Raw genomic sequence first — 22,022 nt, forward strand, 5'->3', positions numbered from 1 at the left:
GCATTGGGTCCAATCCGAAGTTGATTTTAGTCTAAAACTGTAAAATGGTGTTAATTGTGTCCATTTGTTTGCACAAGAGTTGGTGGGAAAATCAATGTATCTTTATTACAGACCAGGGAGTGGCTGTACACTTAAATAGTTATTGTATCCATACAGGCAGAAGTACGCAACTTGGCTTTACTAGAATCTGTATTTAAAATAGTTGAATACATTTATAATCTATCCATCTGTGGATAGTAGTTTCAGTTTATGTACTTAGCACTTCTGGGGAGACTCTGAGGTCTTCCCATGCCAGGTTTTATTGAAAAAATATTGATAAACCTGCTTTCACTTTCTGACGCATATGCATATGATGAATTCGTTTTTCTTGTCAAATCCTTCAGCTTTCTATTTTTGTTTTTCTTTGTTTTATATAGCTGTCATTTTAGTAAATGGGTAAAATCCTCCACAATCTAAAATGTTTTTACTATATCTTCCTATTTGGGTGTTTTTGGGATCCTAGTGATCATTTTTATCTGCTGCTGTCTACATGGGGTTATCATTTCGAGCCCACCTCAGACCTCACAAATAGCCGCAAGGTTGGGAGTCTAACCCACATATGATGTATGACATAATCTCAGTCATACACATAGCATCCTCATTGGCTTCATCGAAGGACTTTCCATCACGTTTATCTGATCTATTTGTCGAGGTCTGCTCTGTTTATTCTGGCTGACATTCCAACCTACAGTATTTTAACGCCCCCCAACCGAGCTTGAACAAATTTACCAATTGTTGTTCTTGTCAAAGCGGAGTAATAAGCCCACACTTGCCCCATGTGTTTTCAGTTGGACTGAGTGGCGAGTAGGCCAGGTAGTGTTGACTCTTGGGTGAAACGCGGCCTTGATCCACCCCGCGTGGTCACTTCCAGGTCGGGCGTGAGGAGTGTGCGTGGAAAGGGGAGGGAGGTGGAAGCAGGATATCAGAGACGGGCCAAATAAACAAAGCTGTCAGCCATAGCATGGCCCTCTGACCTGCCCTGTCCCATCTGTTTTCTTATCTGCACCAGCCCTAATACTGAGAACAAGTGACACCTCTCTCTACTAAGATGTGAAATATATTTGTATTCTTATATTTAGTCTTGCACCCTTTTCACTATGATGTATTAAAAGTTCCTGGAATAGAATTTTACTTACACCTATTGTTTAAAATGTGCACTACACCTTTTGCACTCCACCTCCTTCATTTGTATTAACGCCTCCCATTTTTATGACTTGTCTTGTCTCGCCTCTGCAGACGCGGCCTTCAACTTTCATTTCATCTGCCTCAGTGTGTGTTCCTGTGTTCGAGTTTATTTAATTGTTGGCCCGCAGCCCCAACATAAGCGCTCACTGTTTTCCTTCCACTTAGATGCCGTGCAATGGCTCGCTTGAGCGCAGCTATCTTGGCAGTTTGTCATTCTCACATTTTATGATGCTAATAAAAATGACCCATTGCACATGTATTTTGGATGTACGGTACGAACTTTCCAGTTCATACTAAAGTTGTTTTATGTGTTGTGAGGTCAAGTTCTTCCATGCAAACCCAGACAAAAATACCTTGATTGACCTTTCGTGGAAAATTAAATCTGTCCCATTGAAACTGTTTCCAGAAAGTTGGAAACGTGCTTTGGCCATCATTGATGGGCATTCATCTACGTCCTCCCCATTCAATGATGGTCCAATTTTGTATTTTATATCAAGGAGATTATAATTTTTGAATCAGTCCCACCTCTGTCTGATAAGTTTGCTTTATAGTTATTTGCCTTTTTTTGGTATTCAATACCAAGTGTTTTCCATGACACATCATTGATGCACTGGGCGTAGTGGATGGGTCCTAGATGGCGTCAATCATTGAAGAGGGCGGAGAACATGTGGACCGTTAATGAGGCTCTCCGGGGACTGAAATGTTGAGTGTTAGTGAAGGGGCGGGTCGGCGACAGTAGAGGAGGCGTGTTTCAATGATCTCTGTCCTGCTTATTGCAAGCTCTTTCACAATGCGTCGATTCGTAGTACAGCACTCAGGGTGACAGTTTCATTGGATCACAAGAATCGTGTTCTTTTATACAAGAAAACAAAGTGCAGTGTCATATTTTGAAGGCATGCCCTATATTTTCCCCTAAAAAGCCACCTAGTTTTAACAAGAAACAAAAATGACGGCCACGGGGTGCTGGAGCTCATGCCAGTCGACAGGCAACCAACCATTCAGTCTTACAATCACACTGCCACCGAGTGGAAATCGATCCCATGCTGCCCAAACCACAACTAGGCAAAAAAACACTACATGATTGGGTGTCTAACAGTAAATTAAATAAGTCAATATTACATGCTACAAAAATTTGTAATAAACAATTAATGATCTCAGATCTACCCCCCTCAAATATAGGGCGACTCATAATCTGTCCCTATGAAATCATTCTGACCAATTTGAGGTTTATTGCCGTCAACATTAAAATACCAAATACAGTACTATGCTTGCCCTCTCTTAGTCAAGACTGCAAGAAAGGTCCTGTGTCATAAAAAAAAGGGGAGGGAGTGGCTAACAAGCTGTCACCCTACAGGAAAGTCTGCTCCAGTAAGTCACATCTGCCAATGGGCATAAGGGCCATGCCTCAGGGCTGGGGGTGGGGTCAAAGGGCGAGGCATTCCCCTGCCGAGCACTCAGATCACATATCCACTTCAGTCAATAAACCGGCTGCTGTCACTGTTACAAACCAAGACGATATTTCTCCTATTTATTATTGATTCAACTGCAGAAGAATCTTCACTGCCGTTGACTTGTCGTTGCTTTTAATGGCTTTTAAATTGTTAGGTTTATAGCAGCAAGACACTGTACGTTCTCTCTTGATTGTGTTGGACATCATGGAGCCACTTTGAATTGCATTTGTTTTTTTTCTGGATTATCCGATCAAGTACATTCCTAGTCTGACATTTCCAAAGTAGACAAAACCCTTTCTTGTCTCAGCACCACTGCTCAATTCAACAATTTTAACTCTAAAAGTTCCTCTATGTTTTCAATGTCATACAAGAACCAACGAAACGTGCTGGTTTGGAATGATACCACACCAGACCGTGTAGGTGGTAAAGGTTAAAAGTCAAGTCACAAGGTAAATTTCATTGCCACGCCAGACTCTGAGCCTCCCAAGCCTCCCAAGCCTCCCAAGCCTCAACGTGTCTACTGGTCTGGCACTAGCATGTGACCTGGCTGTGCAGCTCCCCTGGTGACCACTAATGGTTTATTCTGTGTCAAAGAGCATTTTTGTTTCCCGCTGCTCCATTTTTTGTTTTTTTCCTGGACAAATTCAACCGTCGCTTTGCAACTCGAGACACCCATGAGCTCACTTGTTTACAATGCAGGTCTGCCTTTGTTTGTCACACCTTTCAAATAAAAGGTAGCCAAGATGGACAGTGTTTACTGGATTCCAAGGACTCTTTCTTCTTCTTTGTTTGCCGCCTGGGCAGTTCATGGTCATCGCATGGCTTCGATTTATTGTTAGAAACGATTAATAAGAGTTCTTCAGAGCACAAGAGTCAAACTGAGTCTTACCGTAAAGGCTGAACACTTAACTGTTAACAACTGTTCACCAATTTCTACATTGTATGTGACTTACGGATAATATCTGTATTAATATGATCATTTTAACTATTTTTTCCTTTCTTAACAAGATGGCTTCTGTTTAAGCAATACAAATGAAACCTTTCAACATCATCTTAAACCCATTCACCTCACACAGTGTGTGTGAACAAGTGGGATGATTCCGTGGTGGTTTCAGGTGCATTCATAATTTAGGCTATTGTGTATGCGACAGTGAGACTTAAATTGAACACCCCAGGGCGTTCATCCCAGCTCCACTAAGCATTTGTTTCGTTATGTTGAGATGCCTCTGACCGTGTGTCACTTTCCATCTCGCTGCATCTTCTTGTGTCATGTTTGCTGTATGTAGCGTGCAGCAATAGCACGCCCCACCCACTTAGACTTGCACAGTTGTTCTTCATCTCTTGCCTCCATTCTTCACCTCTGTTCTCCTGTTTCTCGTCCTCTGGGCAGCCTTCCCTTCCTCCATTTTATCCCTCCCGTGCCATTCTCCGCCTTCGATGTCAGCTAATTAGTGGGGTGAGGAAAGGGCAGTACAAAGACCTTGCGTGGCCCACCCACTAACCCCCTTCCCCCTTTTACGGAGCCATCATTTCTACCCATTAGACTTTTCTTGGCCTTTTGATTAGGTCCAAGAAGACCCGGACACAAAAAGCTAATCATGGGATACAAGTGGCTGAACCATGTCACTCACCTATTCCCGTCCCACCCGGCCACCTCTCTTGTTTGTCTTTGGTCTGCTGCACAGTGACTTAGCCTCTAATCTAGTTGTTGGACAGCCTGCCCAATAGTCTATCATTAAAGAGATATTGTCTTCTGGGCCTGCTGTAAGATTAGATGTCTTCTGTATGTCTGGTCCAAAACACCCTAAGGCTACAACCACATTGACCTTGTGGGTCAAACAACTGGATGCTGACTTTTCTTTCCTGAGAAGGATCATCAGACATGATTCTGTCCAATAATCACTTCTGGGATTGATCCATTTTATTGATTTGAAAATATTTTTGAGTAGTGGTAGTAATTATCAGGGGGGTAGAACAGCTTGCCAGTGCTTAGCCTTAGGGCATGTCGATCACCATCTTGTTCCACCAGTATGTGGTCAAGTTTTGTTGCGATTTGATGCAAAGGCTATTGGAAGCCATAACTGTTCCATTATGATCCACTACGAAAAGGGGTATGATTTGATAGGCTATAGAAGCAAACCAATAATACAATTCAATGGGGTATGAAAACAAAGCGATTTGATTTTTCATAAATACATATATAATAAAGAAAAAACAATGAGACAAAGTTAAATTGATTGAAAATGATTGTCTCTTTGTTCCACTATTTAAACTTTACAAATGATAATTATAGAATCACAATGACATAAAAAACAAAGACATGAATCAGATTTTTTGACAATTGGAAATGACCACCAATTCAGTTGCTTCTTAAATATGCAAATCCCCCGAGAATATTTATCATTGGTTATTTATCTTGGACTGGTCTTATTCTATCTCTGATGAGTTTAGTCAACCATATTTGTACTTTTATGTACCATTAGAGGCCTGTTCACACTCTGCGTTTGCATTAAGGTGTGACAAGAAAGCGCTCGAGCGTCACTTTTCAACATACGGGCCTGTTGGCCATCAACAATAAGTGTTGACGTGTCTGCAGAGAAAGTTGAAGTGTCCTGGCTGTGGACCAAAGGACCAAGCAACCGAGACCGTGCTGGTAATGCTGAGGGCGCATTCTCTTTCATTCATAAAAACATTCATTCATTCCGTATCTCTTCCATCTGTAAACTATTCAAAGCATTCGGACGTTATTTGTATCACTGAAAAATCATTTGCAAGTCCTGACAAAGAGCCCTTAGGGTGGAAAGTCCTGCAAGCAGGTTAAGTATGTGAGCAATGCAAAGGGATCATGTAGCCTCCTAGCTTCTACCACAGTGAAAGTCCAAAACCTAGCTAAGCCTTTCTAAGGGGTGGGAGCTTAATCCCAGGTTTCACTCATTCAGATTTCGCCACCTTTTTGGGGGTCATTACATTCCTGTTTTCTTGTGGCAGTTCTTTCAATGGGATGCAAGAAGACAGATTTTATATGTGGTTAAATCGCTGTTTACTATACTACTAGTAATTTATTTTTGTGTTCTTGGTATTCTTTTGGTATCCGTCATGTTGAATCAATTCCATTTAGTTCATGTAAACAGTGCGGCTTGTTGGTTGGTCAAGTTCTCTGAATGTCAGTTTACTTTGTATACTTATCTTTTGATTCAGCAACATCACATCCTGAATGATTTGCACTGTCCACTTTGTGGCAACAAACCGTTTTCTGATGCCCAGATTTAATGTCTATTGGTCAGATGAAAAAAATAACAAGGCTTTATATCCAAACACATTTATGTTCCACTCTCGGAAAAAAAGGTAATGCTCACTTACTACTTACTCTGTCCTAAATAAATGTCCCCCCCTTTTACATCTCTTCTCCTCTTTTGGCATTTTCCTCCCACATTCACTGTTCTGGTCTCCATCCCGGTTCATAGCCCACCTCCCTCATTCACAGACCTGCTTCTTCTCAACGTGTTGTAGCGCACATGGGCATTTAATGCACCTTTCTGTGCTTTGGAGGCCCTTTTGTGCGATAAGGGGCATGGGCAGGGTAGGCTTTTGAGATTTAGTGTTTTGGGGATTGTAGTGTTTCAGATTTCACCTCTGCTCTGGAGGTGGTAGACCAATGAGAAGAAGGGACTGTGGTTGATCATGGGCCAACTGAGGGTGGGGATGGTGGGGTGGTCACAGGGTAAGTCTCTTGCTTGGGAGAATATTTGATCCCCGGATTGGCAATTTTCTTCTTGGCTGACTTGTGGAGGATATCGGTGAACAATGCAGGCTGGGTAACGTTTCAGGCCTGATTCTTCTGTCAGGTAGCCCACCCTCCCACTCTGCCCTCCCCCTACACCATCCATTTGTTTCTTCTCTCTTTTACCTTATGCAGCACAACTCATGCATCCCTGGTGCCCTCATCCGATTCTCTAACCTTTGTTCTCTTCTGATTGTATAAATTCCTCCTTTTCATTCCGTCTGGCTCCAGCCAGGTAGTTGGTCAGGACCCCCAGGCACCAACACTAGTTTCCTTTTTGTGTATTGCTCTTCAGATATAACAATTATCAACTAATCTTTCTGGTGTGAGATATCTTAATCGCAATACGAAGATTTACGGTCGATCAAACAAAAATGTGAGCACTTTCACTGAAAACACATGCTTCTCGCACAGTGATCACAGAAAGTTTTTGCTTAAAAAAATGTGTCGTTAGATATTTTCTAATATTTTATGGACTTGGGTTTCTGCGAGTGTTTGGTTTTAGGTCACCGTGGCATGATAAAGAGCTGAATTTGGAAGGTTCACAATTTCTGGGTTGTTTTAAGTACAGGCCATATTTTGTACTCTTCTCTGCTGAGGTTACGTAGCTGAACTGGGACTGGAAAGAGCCACAATTTTGACATTCAGTTAGGCGGAAGAAATGTATCTTAATTTTAATTTCATTCCATTTAATTAAATTGAGGCGCATCTAAAATTTGTAGCACTGTAGGATGATATTGCAGCTTTAAATTGGAGGCACAAACTGACAAATTGAATGGATATGTCAAGGTTCTGCCCATTCAAAGGGAACAAGTTCATGTCTTATTGTATATATATTTTTTTCCTTTTTTTAAAAATACTCTATCTTGAAAGGCCTTGGGTCCTTAATAACATTTTAACCTTCAATAGTCAAAGGAAGTTGGGATCAGTTGAAAATAGGTGAAACCTTGCCAATGATCTAAAATGAAGTGTCCTTAAAAAAAAAACGATATTTTGGTGTACCAAGATCAATAATTCCTTCAACCGTCTTGCGCCTGATGTAATTTAAAATCAATACGGTTTCTGTACAACGCCACAAAACAATTGTCTTCAATAGTTGTGGGCGAGAGAAAAAAAATGGTTATTGTCTCCTTTTTCCTCAAATCACGTAAATCTCTCTTCCAACCAACATAACATAGTCTAACTTTCAGAGCTTCATAAAAGTGCTCCTCTTTCATATTACCCATTAGGAATCAGATCCTCAAATCTAATTTTTCATGCATGGAGCAATAAATATATTGCCCGCCCCATGCTCGCCTCGACAGTAAGTCCATTAGTGGCATTCATCATTAGCTTGGTTGTATGCAAGTTGCGGGCGGGCCTGTGTGGCTATGTTAGTTTTCTTTTCTTTTTTCTTTTTTTCGCCTCTCCTCGCGACAACACCATCATTTCCCAGTGCTAAGAGCCCTTAATGGACTGGAATGGGCACTCTGAGGCTCATTAGCATTAGCCGGCTTCCTTCTCTTCTTTAATGGAGCAATGCTCTTCATATTTATAATGCTTTTACAGACGATCAATATCATAATCTACACAATTGTGGAATATGACGTTTTTTGGGGGGTACGCGTTAAGTAGAAAGTATTGGTTGGAGTTGCAAAACAACACAACACTTTGATAGGGGTGTGCGGTTGCTGCATGAGAATGGATGAGTGATGTGATAAGTGCGGCAACATTAGATATTGTGCTTATGTAAGTGAAAACAAGATTAATGGATTAAAAAGTGAGCTCAGTGTAAAACTTTTGATGATCACTCGCTTGGGTTTGATGCATGGGAATAATATTTATGCATTAGATATCATTTTAAAACATTTTTTTTCTTTTTTGGAATATTTTACTGGCAAAATGTATCTCTTAGACCAGTGATTCTTGAAAATTTTCATTAAATTCTAAGAAGTACTTGGAGTCTGAGTACTGTACTCACAGTCAACATAAAAAATTCTGTAGTGTATGAAGACGAAATGTTTGGAAAAAGTGGTGGATGTTTTTGTATAAAACACGTGTGAACTCCTATGGAAAGAAAAATATAATGTGCTTACTTTAAGATATTTTTGGAGGGAGTATTCTACTAAAAATATGTTCCTACTTTCTTTGAGAAGAAACAGTTCTAAAACATTATAAGTAAATATCTAGTAAAGTTAAATACAACTGAACTGTACTGATTTAAAAAGATTCTTTTCATTTTTTTTTACATTTGTTAATCCATTCAGCAATTATCTCCATAAATATAATGCATTACAGCATTTTTTTTCCCAAAGCAAATCGGTGACCTACTTCAAAACATTTAGTAAAAGTCTAGTCTTAAATGCAGCAGCTTACAGCTAAAATTATATGCTTTTTGTCTGATGCTGTAATGTAGAAGAGTACAAAGCATGTACAGTTGAAGTATCGTTCCTCCAATGACAGATGAATTGATTTAAGTTTCCTCTCCTAAAATGAGGATGTCCCCTTCAGGTGAATCACCACAAACGTTTTTCCGTCAGAGGTATCGAGTGATTTCCTCTCTTGCATGCTTGATGTCCAAATGAAAATAGACCGTGGCGCTTTTCATGTTGGAGACAGAAAACAGAGCTGATTCGAACGCACATGTGTCGGTCGGTGTGTGTGTATGCATTTGTGTGCGAGTGTGTGTGTTAGATAAGAACGGGCTTCCCCAGAAACTACACTTCCTGCAAGTGTGAGTGTGAGAAACATCTCCACTTGTGCTATCTTTGGTGTTGAGGAGTGTGAGCCAGGCAACATTCAGAGCATGAACTTCTAACACATTTAGATAGACAAAAGGACACCAACATACATTTTCAGGAGCTTTGTTGTTCATTGGCAGTTCTTCATCTTACAAAGGCTTTCTAAGAATGTTTATATTTTGAGTAAAAGGTGGTTTTCCTTCTTTCTCACTGCATATTACCTCATTTATTGGAATGCACTTAAGTTGTAAAACCAGGACTTCAACTTTGTATAACGTTTTTTTTTTGGGAGGAAAACCCAATTCAATACTTTTTTTTATGTATGAATATTAACTCATGCTTTGTTGCTGTGAGATGTGCCAAGAGTGTAACTTCAGCAAGTTCACCTCCGCCATGTATTGATTGGCCACATTTTAGTAAATCAGACCATTAACTGAAAAGATTACGCCGGCAGAAATCTGTCTACCTGCTGGATTACATCATTTCCTTTCAGTGTATATCTCCGGGGCCTGTTAATCCAGTTTCTTTGGGTCAGAATGCAACTTTGGAGTTTGTTGGGTTTTTTTAATCATTAATGTGAGGCTGCTGTGTGTTGAGATCTGATGCCTAGAACATGGGTGTCAACTTCATTTTTGTCGCTGTGGCTTTCTCAATTTCCTCCTTTTTATTATTGGTACTTCATTTCATGTTTGTTCTCCGTTTTTATGCCAATTTATACTGCGGTGTGATAAACATATTGTACATTATTTAGCTGGTGCGACTTATACTCCAGTGTCTGAAATACTAAAATTTTATTTTAGCAAAAAATAAATAAATACTTATTTTTCAACTTATTACAGAACACACAAAAGCGTTTGATCCAAACTCACCAGTGTGACACTTGTGCTAGACCATCAATTAGTTAGTACAAGTTTAACTTAATCTGTTATTTTGCTTTTTTAAATTCTTGAATAACACGGTTAAAGTAAACTTTGGCACTTGGACTGTATATTTCCATTAAGGGTTGCAGGACAAACATTGCAAATGTAATATAGAGTAAAATAACTAACATTTTGTGCATTTATATTGTTGAATGGCCACGTTAGTCATAGACAACGCCTCTTGTCTATTTGACGAGTGCAGGGAGACAACTGCTGCTGTCCACATAAATAACCAGCTAATGAACGTGTGGTGGGGATATGCGTGTAATGTGTATGGACAGCCCCTAAGACATTGACCCTGATTGTCCTCTAATAGAAAAAGACAAGAACAACATCATCCATCCACAAGCGCTCATACATTTATATTCTAATGTACACTGGCTTTGTTTTTTTTTTTTTTTACTTCAGCATCCAAGATAGGAAAAATGAATAATTATTGATTTTTGTTTTGGTGATGTCGCCCCTACTCATGTTTCCTTGAAGTGACCTAGTGAAGTATTGCTGTCATCTGAGTAGTACATGCTATGTTTATGTATTCTATCTATTTGTATTTCACTCAAGGAAAATGCAAGCTAATGTTGCCATTGATGCATGACTGCTTTGGAAAGCTTTTCTCTCTTCCTTTTAATGCAATATTAGGCTTCTTAGTCATTTTAAGCATCTTCTTGTCATAGAAATCACTTTTAATATATTGGTCAATCCCACCTGTCAGATATTATTTTAAAGGGCATTTGTAAAGTGTGTGCCGCACTTTGTTATACAGCCTTTTGGGGGTAAAAAAAAAAGGGGGGGGGGGGGTAAAAATGTATTATCACATTAGGTAGTATATTTTTCTTGCCTCAATACAGTATGACTAATTTAACTGTAACAAAAACTTAACTTGAAAAATAAAGATAAAAATAAAAATACATATATTTCTATAATATATATGCATACTACTATAATACTTAAGTTTTTTAAAATATGAAAAAAAAACATTAAGTAGAGTATTTTATTTTAGGAAAAGGGGGCTCATACAGTTTATAAACTTAAAAAGAAAAACACACAAAGATTTTCATCCAATAACTGACCATTTAAATGACAAAATAATGAAAAACTAATATAACACTACATTTAAAGTATATCATTTTATCAAATCAAATGCCTTTATTGTCATTATACAACAGCTGCGTATTACAAAATTAGTGGTGCTATTCTACAAAGTGCGTGTTTCTCAGTAAATACATAAATCAAAAGTAAAATCTTAAATAAGTAATATAAAAAGTGACATCCGGGCAAGGTAAATTCTGAAATATCTGTAATATATTCTGATATCTGATGCAACATATTCTAATATCATTAGTGTAAATAAATGTATTTAATTTTGACCAGTAGTGTCCATTTTTAAGAATAGCTCTTCCTTTTTCCCTGTCATTTTGATACGTTGTGTACATATATTAGGAATAGAGACTCTTGTTCCAGTAGGTGCTGCTAAAGAGTAACTGAGTCAGTATTTGTGCTTGTGTGTGTGTGTTAACTTGTGCGCAGTCCACAATCTGGGCTTGTTACCAAACTCCTGTCAGCATTCAGTCCACAAATCTGAACGCTTCCAAGGAGACCCTCATCGAAAAAAGCCGCAGTAACAATACATTGCACACTCATGCCAGACAAACATTGTCAAAATATTGTTTACAGTTCTTTGTGCGGACAAGCTGGCCATTTTTTAAAACTCTAAAGCGTGACAGGAAGACAAATAGCAAACAATTTATCCATTTCATGTTCATTGGTACAGGAACGACCAAGAATTGGAAGGAATTAATTATGTTTAAGAAACAGGAAACTATAGTTTGAGGGCTTTATTTGGTGGAAGTTGTTATTTTCTTGATAAAGATTTCACAGTAGAAAGGTTATTACAATGTGAAAAATTAAGTGATATTGAAATTTAAAAAGGAATTGACCGTTTAAGGGTGAGTGACAATAAAAAAAATCCTTTTTTGGTTTAATAAACATTTGAAATAAAGGAAAAGAAAAAATAATCAAGGCTTTATCTTGATTTAAGCTATTTTTTGAAAGAATTAATGAATACAATTCCATATTTTCAGGCGGTTCCCTTTTTTATATCCCCCAAAAAAGCTTAAACATTTTAATAACAAATAAATAAGTGATTATTTACTATTTACTTTTACGCTTACTATTAGAAAAATACATGAACAGTATATTGTTTTAAAAATATTTTTTGTCAAATAAAGGCCTCCCCAGTAATAAATATCCTTCTCTTAACTGACATTAGTTGCTCGATGTTATTGACAATACCGCTGTTGTAAAGAGTAACAAACTATTCCATGTGCTCTTATTTTGGCATCCTTCTTTAAACGACAGTGGTAAAATTGTCAGAGGCAAAGTTTGGCGATTCTTTGTTGTTGTCCTTTGTTTGCTAATATTCTTTGGCACATCATTTTGTGTCAAATGGCTGATATGTCAGTTGAATTGATTTGGACAGAATGGTACCTCTTGGTGGAAATGTGTCTTAAATGCCTTCTGAAAGGAAATTTTAACTTCCTGCTTCTTTTTAACAAATGTGGAAGTACAGTTTGAACTCTGGAATCTGAACTTTGGATGCCCACCCCTGATTTAAGTAATCCCCAATGATCCTTTGTCGCAAGACGGACCATTTTTTTTGTCTTCTTCCCCCCCCCTCACACAGATTACATAGTCAGGAGGCCATAAATACAACAAAATCATATCATGTTTTGCCTTTTTTCCATGCAATTAAAACCCCTATTGGTGTATTTAAAATGTTTCTTTTGAATCAAACTAAATGATAACTAAATTGTGAAGTTCTGTCAAATGTTGAAGGAAATGCTTGGGATAATCCTCTTTCCCCTCGTCCAGATAAACCATCTGTCCTGGAATTCAGGGTATGATGCACCCAAAGTTAAGAAAGCTAAATTCCAGAAAACATAAGTAGTGCAATGGGCTCATTTAAACATTTATTGGTATTTAAGATTATATAGTCCAGCACTGGCCGAGTGTTATGAAAATCTATCAATTGCTCATAGTATGTAAAAAATAAATAAATAAATGAATAAATAAATAAAACACTATTTTTACATCATATTTTTTGGTCCCTCAAAGCACTAAAAAGGACAGACAGATCTCCATATGCATGATCTTCATGTGGAAGACAGTTTCTCAAAGTAATTAAGAATACAAAATGAAAATATTTTAGTCCTCTAATATAGAAAACCATTTTTGAACCCAAAAAAAATATACAGTGAATGAGGGGCGCCATTTTTGTGATGTCAATTATACCCACATGCACAAGTGTGTGTCATAATGGGTATTAATTACATTACAAGGAATGGATACCTGCATTTGACTTTTATAGCAAAATTGATCAAATGGCTGCTCTGTCTTAAGTTGTCACTTCATGAAAATATATTTTTTTATATACATTTGGCTTCTTCACTTTTACAATCAAATCAAACGCCTTTTTAGTCATCACACACAGCTGCCTATAACGAAACTGGTTGTGCTACTCCACAAAGTGTGTTTTCCCCGTGAAAACATACATTAGTGATATAAAAATATAAAAAGTCACATCCTGTCAAGGTCAATTCTAAAATTTTGCACAATCTAAGATATTAGACATTGTTATTCCACAGAAGGGATTTTGTGCCGTGCTAATGCAAGTTGAGGTTACGCTTGAGAAAAAGGAATTCATATTTTTTCCTCTAATTAAACCATATTCTTTGGAATACACATGATAGATTAGTCTGCCTGGAACTGAGAATACCCACTTTTTACCTCTCTAGTGAACTCATCACTTCCTACATTTCTTACAACTGTCAACTTCTTGCATTGGACGAGCCACATGAGGCTGCTTTGCATTCAGTGCATATTAACCCTTTGGTGCCAGTGAACCAACAGCCATGGACGAGGTTAAGCTCTTTAGGAATAGGTGAAGAGATTATGCAGTGTATTATCCACGTCTCTCTCTCTTTCTCTCTCTTTCTCTCTCTCTCTCTCTGCACCTCCCTCCCCTAGTTTGGCCGCATGGGGCCCTCTAGGAAATTTAATACCATGTCTACAACAAGATAAGGCTTTCATATGGGCAGATTAACAATATGCCCATTGTTTTGCAGCCTTGCGAGCAGGCAGTGTTGTCCATTGTGAAAAAGAAGAGTTAAGAGAGGAAGAGACTCCGAGAGAATTAGAGGGCCCCCCCCAAAAAATAAAAAGACAGCTCGAAAGAGAAAGGAATTCGGCCACCTCTGATTGTCTCGCGTGGCTGGCTCGAATGCTTCCTCCGGTAACTGGAGACCGAGGAAGGCTTGTCAGTGGCCAAATTGCCCCTCAAGCCCACTGACAAGGATTGTCAGCAAATAGGACAGAGGGACCCTCAGCATGTGTGTCTCTTGCCAGAGTCGCTCACTGACAATTGCATAGAAGGAGGAGCAATCAAAAAGTGCTGATGGCCACGTTTGTGCATACTGGATGTCTCGCTGTGTGGTTGTACAGTACGCCGCCCCTACCCGTCATATCAACCCAACATTTATCCAATCAAAATATCGATACCAACGCTTTACAGATTTGACTTGTTACCGAGGCTTATTCTTTGGCAAAAGCTGCTTCTATTTCCAGGGCCTCGTCACTTTGCTGCTAAGCATTAACCACTTTGGAATACACATTAGTCATCTTGTTTTTATGCCAGTGACAAAAATAAGTGGGAATATTGACTTGTTGCTGTGCCTTGCAGTGTTGCTGTATTTTACGAACTATAAGCTGCAACTTTTTCCCTTTGGTTATGCCGTTGACTTACTATATTTAGGCGAAATTTCCTGCTTATGTATTTTTTCTGAAATCATAAGTTTAGCAAAAGAATTCTTGTCGTATTTTAAGGTTATAGCAATTCCTTATATGAACATGTTGGGACTATAAGACAAAAAAAAATGCATGTGAATTTTTATGATTGGCATCGCATAACCATTTTCTAGATCAATGATGGAAGGAGCCAAAGATGAAGTATTAACATCCGAATTTGCTAGCGTGCACTGTCACCATGGTGACAGTTGACAGCTGTTTTTGCCTCTAATAAGATTAGGCTAAAGAAATTAGTTGGACCCTGCCTAATCTGTCCTTTAATAGAGGGGGCCACCTGGGGTCCACTTTATCCCCTCCACCCTGAATTGACTAATCAAAGGGGGTTTGATTCATAGACTTGGAAGAAAAAAAATAAATAAATGTAGTAATTTTTTTGAGTAAACCCACCTGACTAGGAAACGAATCATATACAATTTCTGCAGCCTCATTTGTACACAATCCTTTTATATCCTGGAAGATTATGGCACATTTTCAGGGAGGGTCAATGTAAAGCAAGGTGAGTTTTTTTTTTTGGGGTGCAAAAAGTGCTCTGGCACACACAGCTGCACAATCGGACCTTTCTCCAGCGCAAATCAATGAGGCAGCCCCGGGCTTGGGCCGCTGCCCAGAAAGCACAGTTTGTGAGGGAGTCTCACCTTACCCTTGTGCAGCGACTGAAAGGAACCACTATTATCACTGTACCGCACTCACCCTGACACCTTTGCTTTTCTTCTTCACTACCGCTTCCTCCTCCTTCTCACTCTTGTCATTTCTGCTCGCTTCTCCATTTCCAACATCATTGTCTCTCCTGGCTACGTTCTTCATCTTTGTGCACTCCCCCACCAGGCGACAGATTGCCATCAGGATCTGCGTGCCCCTCAAATCAGTTGTGACAGTTTCTTATTACTGTGTTTACCTGCCCGAAGGCGGCGGTTGGATGTACTTGAACCTCGCTCACATCGCCAGGATCTGGACCAAAAAAAGCGCAAGGCCACATTTGGCGTCTCGGGGGCCGATCACTGGTGCGGTTGAGCCAGTCCACCGTTTTTTTTTTTTTTTGTGTCGGAGAGGGATAGCCAGATGGAGACAATTATCATGGATGTTGAAATGTTTATGACAAGGTATAAACAGGGCCTTGCTTGAGAATAACTCCACAAATGTAGCCTGATGCTATCGCGCCCATGTTCTGCTTGCAATAATGTTCAAATTTCTTGTTTGGATGTTTGACGATGGAACCTTGGAAACCCAAAATTGCCATTTTCAGTCATTCTTATAATTTTACAATACATGTATTGGATTGGATAACTTTATTCATTCCGTATTCGGGAAATTTCGTTGTCAAAGTAGCAAGAGGGTGGGGATGCAGAAATAGGAAAGGCATTTTCGACATAAATGGATAGGTAATAAGTAAGTTAATAAATAAATTAATGAAAAAATATATAAATAAATAAGCATAGATAGATGTACATGCATGCATACGGTAGGTCTTAACACCCCGCCATTTGTTTTGTTAAAGAGCCTGAAAGCTGATGGGAGGAAGGATCTGTGGAAGCGCTCCTTCCTGCAATGAAGGTGCAGCGGTCTATTGCTGAAAGAGCTTCGGAGGGACTCCACAGAATCATGGTAGGTGTCTCTGCACTTTGTTTGTGTACATAGGCAGTAAGGGCAATTTTTTGGCAGCCCTTTTAATTTAGGGCTTTGTCTTTTTGTTGAAAATTCAGTGGGCTAGTTGGTATCACGAAAAGGCCAAGATATTAGCCCAAATTCCCCAACATTCACCCATTTCTTTAATACCCAAAAACTCTTAAACAAACAACATTTGCTGTATATTTTCAGTGTTGAGGGTTATTTGCTCCTTTATAAATGAATGACTTGATAATAGATATTTTTAGAGGCTCAAATAAGATGGCCTTTTGGAATCTGAAGCTTTAACGTCTTTAAAGTCCACTTCTTTCAACCAGTCATTGTTCTTCTACGTCAAAGAAAGAATCCTTTTGAATGTTTTGAAACCTCTCTAACTTGAGATGTTGCGGGTTATCAAGGTCAAAAATCAGATTGTCAGTTTCATCTTCCATCTTCTCGATCTTTTTTGTGTATCTTCTTTTCTCTACTCTCAAATGTTTGAATTCAAACCACATAGTTTTTTTTTTAAATACTAGAAATAAGCCATCACAAATCATTGTCATTATGTGATCTTTCAGTCTTTATATTGTCCACTATCAGAACAAAGCCCCTGTGGATATTTAGTAGCATTTGGTCAGGAGCTGACTTTAAATGTTTGTTTTTTTTTGCCTCATTTTCTCACTTCTTGTAACGTTCAATTTTTTAAATGTGCTTGGAAATTAGTTTGGTCGTGAATTTAGTGAAAGATCACTAGCAACAGGTTATGTAAGGCGCATGCCTGGCTATGTCACACTGTCTGCTCTCCGGCGCCCTTATCTGCACGGACAGGTCATCAGGTCAAAAAGATTAGATTGTCGGTTGCTAGGTAGAATTTGGCAAGTGAGTGAAACAGGTTCCTCCTATCTGTCCAGCACTTCCTCTTCCCCCGCATCAGCTTTTACTCATTTTGTCGCACACAAGCAGACAAAAGCATCTCAGTTGCTTGAGGAGTATTAAAGTCTTCAATTAATTGTCGACTTGCAAAGGGAGGGTAATTCTATTAGGATGGCTCTTGCATAACAACTCATTAATTAACTTATTAAAAGACAGTGCGGTGTGTTATTTGACACAGATGTTGTTGGCTTAGTCAACAAGTGGATTTTGTTGTCCTAGAGTTCGGGTGTCCAAACTATTCCACAAAGGGCTGCCGTGGGTGCACGGTTTTCTTGCAAAAACGCACCATTTAACGAATGGATTTTTTTTCTGAGAGAAGCTACAACTGAATGAAATCTACTGATTATACCTTTAAGACTTCAGATTGGTGGAAATGTATCCTCTTCATTGGTTAGAATGCAAACCTGCACCCTAGTCAGCCCCTAAGGACCATTTTGGACCCCCATGTCTGGTTGTGTCAAAGTTCCGGCCCACGGGCTCTGCCATCATTAGATGTTTTGTTCCGTGAAATTTTACTGAAGGAAGAGGAACCTTCAAAATCTGTTTCATGTGGAGAAATAATTATGTAAATCTTCCTGTAGTCACATTCTGGATCATATTATTTAAAAAGTAATTTTTCCATTGTGCTTTTGCGATACATTTTATTATGAAAATATCTGGGAAAAACTTCCTGTTGGTAGCGTGACAACGTTTTGGTGATATTTCAGTTCGTTTGTTTTAAATTCAGGAGTTTTCTTTACCTACCTTTTTGTTGCGAAATTTCAGTTAGCAGCAGCTATTAGACTTTTGCTGATTTTTTTCTAAAAACAAATATTACTTTTTAAACTACCATGGAAACACAGTTATTACGCCAAGTAACAAAATACGATTCCTTGGCGTATATATAACAAAAAATAATTGACATTTTAGACTTTTACCATTCATACTGGCCAATAAAAAACAATATTTTATGTATACGACCAGGGATAGAATCCTAAATCCAGCCTGAGATCATATAATACAACTATATATTTTTAACTTCCACTCTACGATGGATGTCTCGATGTCACTGACTGCACACGCTAGGAGTGATAAGGTCAAAAACGTTTTTTTTTTCTTACTCTCTCTCTCTAATACGAACCATGTGCGGTGCATGCTGGTGAATGAGCGTTGTTTAGTCTGCACGGTTCACTTTACATGACGACGTGACAAATTCAACATCTTACGGATCCAAACTGTAGATATGTACGGAAAAAAATAACATTATTCAAACTAATCAAGTTATCGGTTAAAACAGAACTTGGAAAGGCTGTATTAACATTACTTCGTTCAAACAGGTGGAACTCGTGTCTTGTTAACTTAAAACGCATTTAACATTTTTTAAAATATTTTGATTCTTCTAAATTTTTCCTCTGTTAAAAACCTCAACACCAGCATTTACATCATCTTTTTCATTGGCTGTGGATTTGTATGGATCTGTGCATACAGCAGTAATTCCAGAAATCTTCCTTTCAATTATTCATGCCAAGTACATAACTTTTCAATTAAGTATAATTGCCTGGCTCGGGAGATTTCTGCAAGCCTTGTTACACACCAACCAAAGAAGCAAGGTCACCAGCAGCCTTGGGAGAGAACTAACTATAGACACTGATTAAGGTAAACTAGCGGTAAATATTAAATAGAACAAAATGAGCTTTTATGATACAGCATCAATTGGCATTAGAATCATTGTGCGTTAAATTACTAGGTGGAATAAACAAAATGATCATGAACTCAAAGACCACTTGATTTTGGGTGGTCTACAAAAGAACATAACAATGATAGGCTATTTGCTATTTATCTCTTAATTTTTTCCCATGAATAAAATTCTATTTAAAAGACTTTTTAAATCTAAAAAACGGAAATTATTACTATTTTTTTTTTATTTAAACAGAGTACATTTAAACAGATAGTGTATATATATATAATTGGATTTACCTTTTTGTTTTAATAAAATATGTCAATCAATTTTTCTAAGTAACAATAAAAATGACAACACTAATGGGATTTTCATTTAATGCATCAAAAAGCTACAAAATACAAAAAAATATTCTATTTTTATTTTTTCATTTACAAAATATCAATACAGTAATCCCTCGAATATCGCGGTTAATGTGGACCGGACATGGCCGCGATAAACGGAAAATATTTATAACTTAACCGAGGGATTACTGTAAATCAAAGAACTGTCATGTTTTTAGTACAATTGTTGACAAGAGACGTCCATCCTTTTTTACTGGCAGATCTGACAGCCATCAAAAGCATTTTATACACTTTACTGAGATTTTATCAGGACCGTAACGCCTTATTACTACGGATTAATCCCAACACTGCTCGCGGAGGTATTCATTTCCAACTTCAATGATACCACACGCTTCCTCCCTTGTGTGTATTATGTCAGACGGTTAATAATGTAAACCATGAAAACAATGTAACACAAAACTAACCAAGAAACGGCTAGCCTTATTGTTTTAGTTTAACATTAAACTCAACATTATAGATATGAGGGATCAAGTAATGAAGTCCCACGTCCTGCCATATCTTGACACGACAATGTTGTAAGCGTCCTCGGGAGAATTAACTCATTGTACATGCTTCATGCTTGGCCTCCGTGTTTAACCGTGGTTATCCGAACAGGGCTAACATGACCTGCTGGGCTCCTTTACAAACACTTCCGAGACTTCTCACTTCACCTTCATTTGGCAGCCGACCACAAAGCATCTGTCACGGTGACTGCTGGTGATCGCCTTTGGCCCGCAGCTGATTAATAATATAGAGAAAAGAGCTTGTATTCATGGTGCCATGTTTTGGCATTTCCTTCCTGCAATTTTGACATCCACAAATGTAGGCTCCATTTTTTTTTTTTTTACTATGACCTACAAAGTTCTTGAAAATAGTTGCCTAACAAGTTTAATTATACCTTAAATATGACAAGGCTAATTTATTTGTGCAGCACAATAATAACTTGTGTTTAATTGTGCTGCACGAATAAAAAGTTGAAAAAATAAAAAATACATTGAAAGCAAAGGTACTTAAATTATGAGTAAGCAGTGGTAATTACAGTATTTTCCAGAGTATAAGTTGCACATTTTTAATAGTTTATTTAGACGGTGACTAAAACTCAAGTTGCACATATTCAAGTTAAACATATTCTCCCTGATCACCGAAAGCCTGTTTAATATCAATTTCCAAAAACTAATACTCAAGAGCCAATCAAAACCAAGCTGCATGTTATATCCATCTATTTGTTAGCTGACAGAATACTTCCTGTTTCATTAAGTGTAACCACTGAATAGGCTGTGCTATTTTGTTGAAGCTTATAAAGAGTGCCGTGGTGACTGAAAAAATCACCTCCTTTCATACTGTCGGCTCAATTTCCAACTCCAAAATATTTCTGTAATCCTGCTACGTGTACCAGTCGCCGTTTCACTATGTCAAAATGACAACCGATCGCTATCAATTTGGTCGTGGAATATCACACCTTTGACCTCGGTCTTATTTTTCCCCTGCGGCATTCCCCATCTCTCATCGCGTCTGCTAGACTGGTGACAGACAAATCCGCGCTATGCCGCTTTGATGAAACCGATAACTTCTACCATGGCCAAGTTGCAAGGCGTTGGCCCCAGGCCCAATTCACACCAGTTCTGGAATTACAGCGGCGCAACAGTCCCATGACTGAGCTGTGTTTACAAGACGACATGACCGGTCTGCGCTCGCAAGCGGAAACATCGTTTATATGAATTACTGGCCGGTAGATATCCATAAATATTCATGAGGGGGTTTTAATTGAGCGCGGAGGTAGAGGGGGCGGAGATGTAAACCATCATGGTCCGTCACGCTGTTGCTATTAGGTAACACACAGACATAAAGCTGCCGTTCTCCTTGAGATCCCGCGATGAAGCAATCATGCGTTTGGAGGAAGTTTTTGTTGCCTGAACGTATCCAGTTATGCCATTGTTCATTCACAAAATCGGAATAGATTAACTTCCTTGGTAGACAGACCACTTTGTTGCCATCTATATTAACTTAATTTTCAAAAGTCATTTGATTGCAGGCGGCACAGTGATTGAGTGTTTAGCGCATTGGCCTTACACTTCTGGGGTCGATGGTTTTAGCCAGGTTGGGTCCTAGCTGTGTTTTGGTTTGTATGTTTTGCCCGGGCTTGTGTGGATTTTCTATAGGTACTCAAGTTTCATTCCATATCCCAAAAACAGGCAGGGTTAGCTGGTTGAACTCTTTAAATTGCCCATGTTTGGCTGGGCTGGAGTTAGGGTTAAAGTTAGGTTTGTGTGGATGAGTGGTTTGTAAGGGCAGCATTAACTGGTTTTGGTGTTAAAATTTGAGCTTTAGGTGGTCATAAAGTAAGTTAACCGTCTTCAATTTCTTTTGAATGACATTTTGTAATATGTGGATACGAAACCAGATTAATTAGGCCCTGTATGCAAATGTTTCCGGAGTCAGCAAGAACTTCTGAAAAGTTGTACTTGGTATTGTGGAGTTGGAAGAGGTG

At 38.6% G+C, this 22,022-nt stretch overlaps 1 long non-coding RNA gene across 1 annotated transcript in view; it reads left to right on the forward strand.

Annotated features, from left to right (window-relative positions):
* Positions 1-22,022, forward strand: part of LOC144194158 (uncharacterized) — a 58,219-nt gene that overhangs the window by 6,603 nt on the left and 29,594 nt on the right. The window contains exon 2 of the long non-coding RNA XR_013325846.1: positions 16,455-16,561. This is a non-coding gene — a long non-coding RNA (uncharacterized LOC144194158). The remainder of the gene's footprint in view (positions 1-16,454; positions 16,562-22,022) is intronic.

This window comes from Stigmatopora nigra, chromosome 3 (assembly GCF_051989575.1).
Source record: "Stigmatopora nigra isolate UIUO_SnigA chromosome 3, RoL_Snig_1.1, whole genome shotgun sequence".
Classification (NCBI taxonomy): Eukaryota; Metazoa; Chordata; class Actinopteri; order Syngnathiformes; family Syngnathidae; genus Stigmatopora; species Stigmatopora nigra.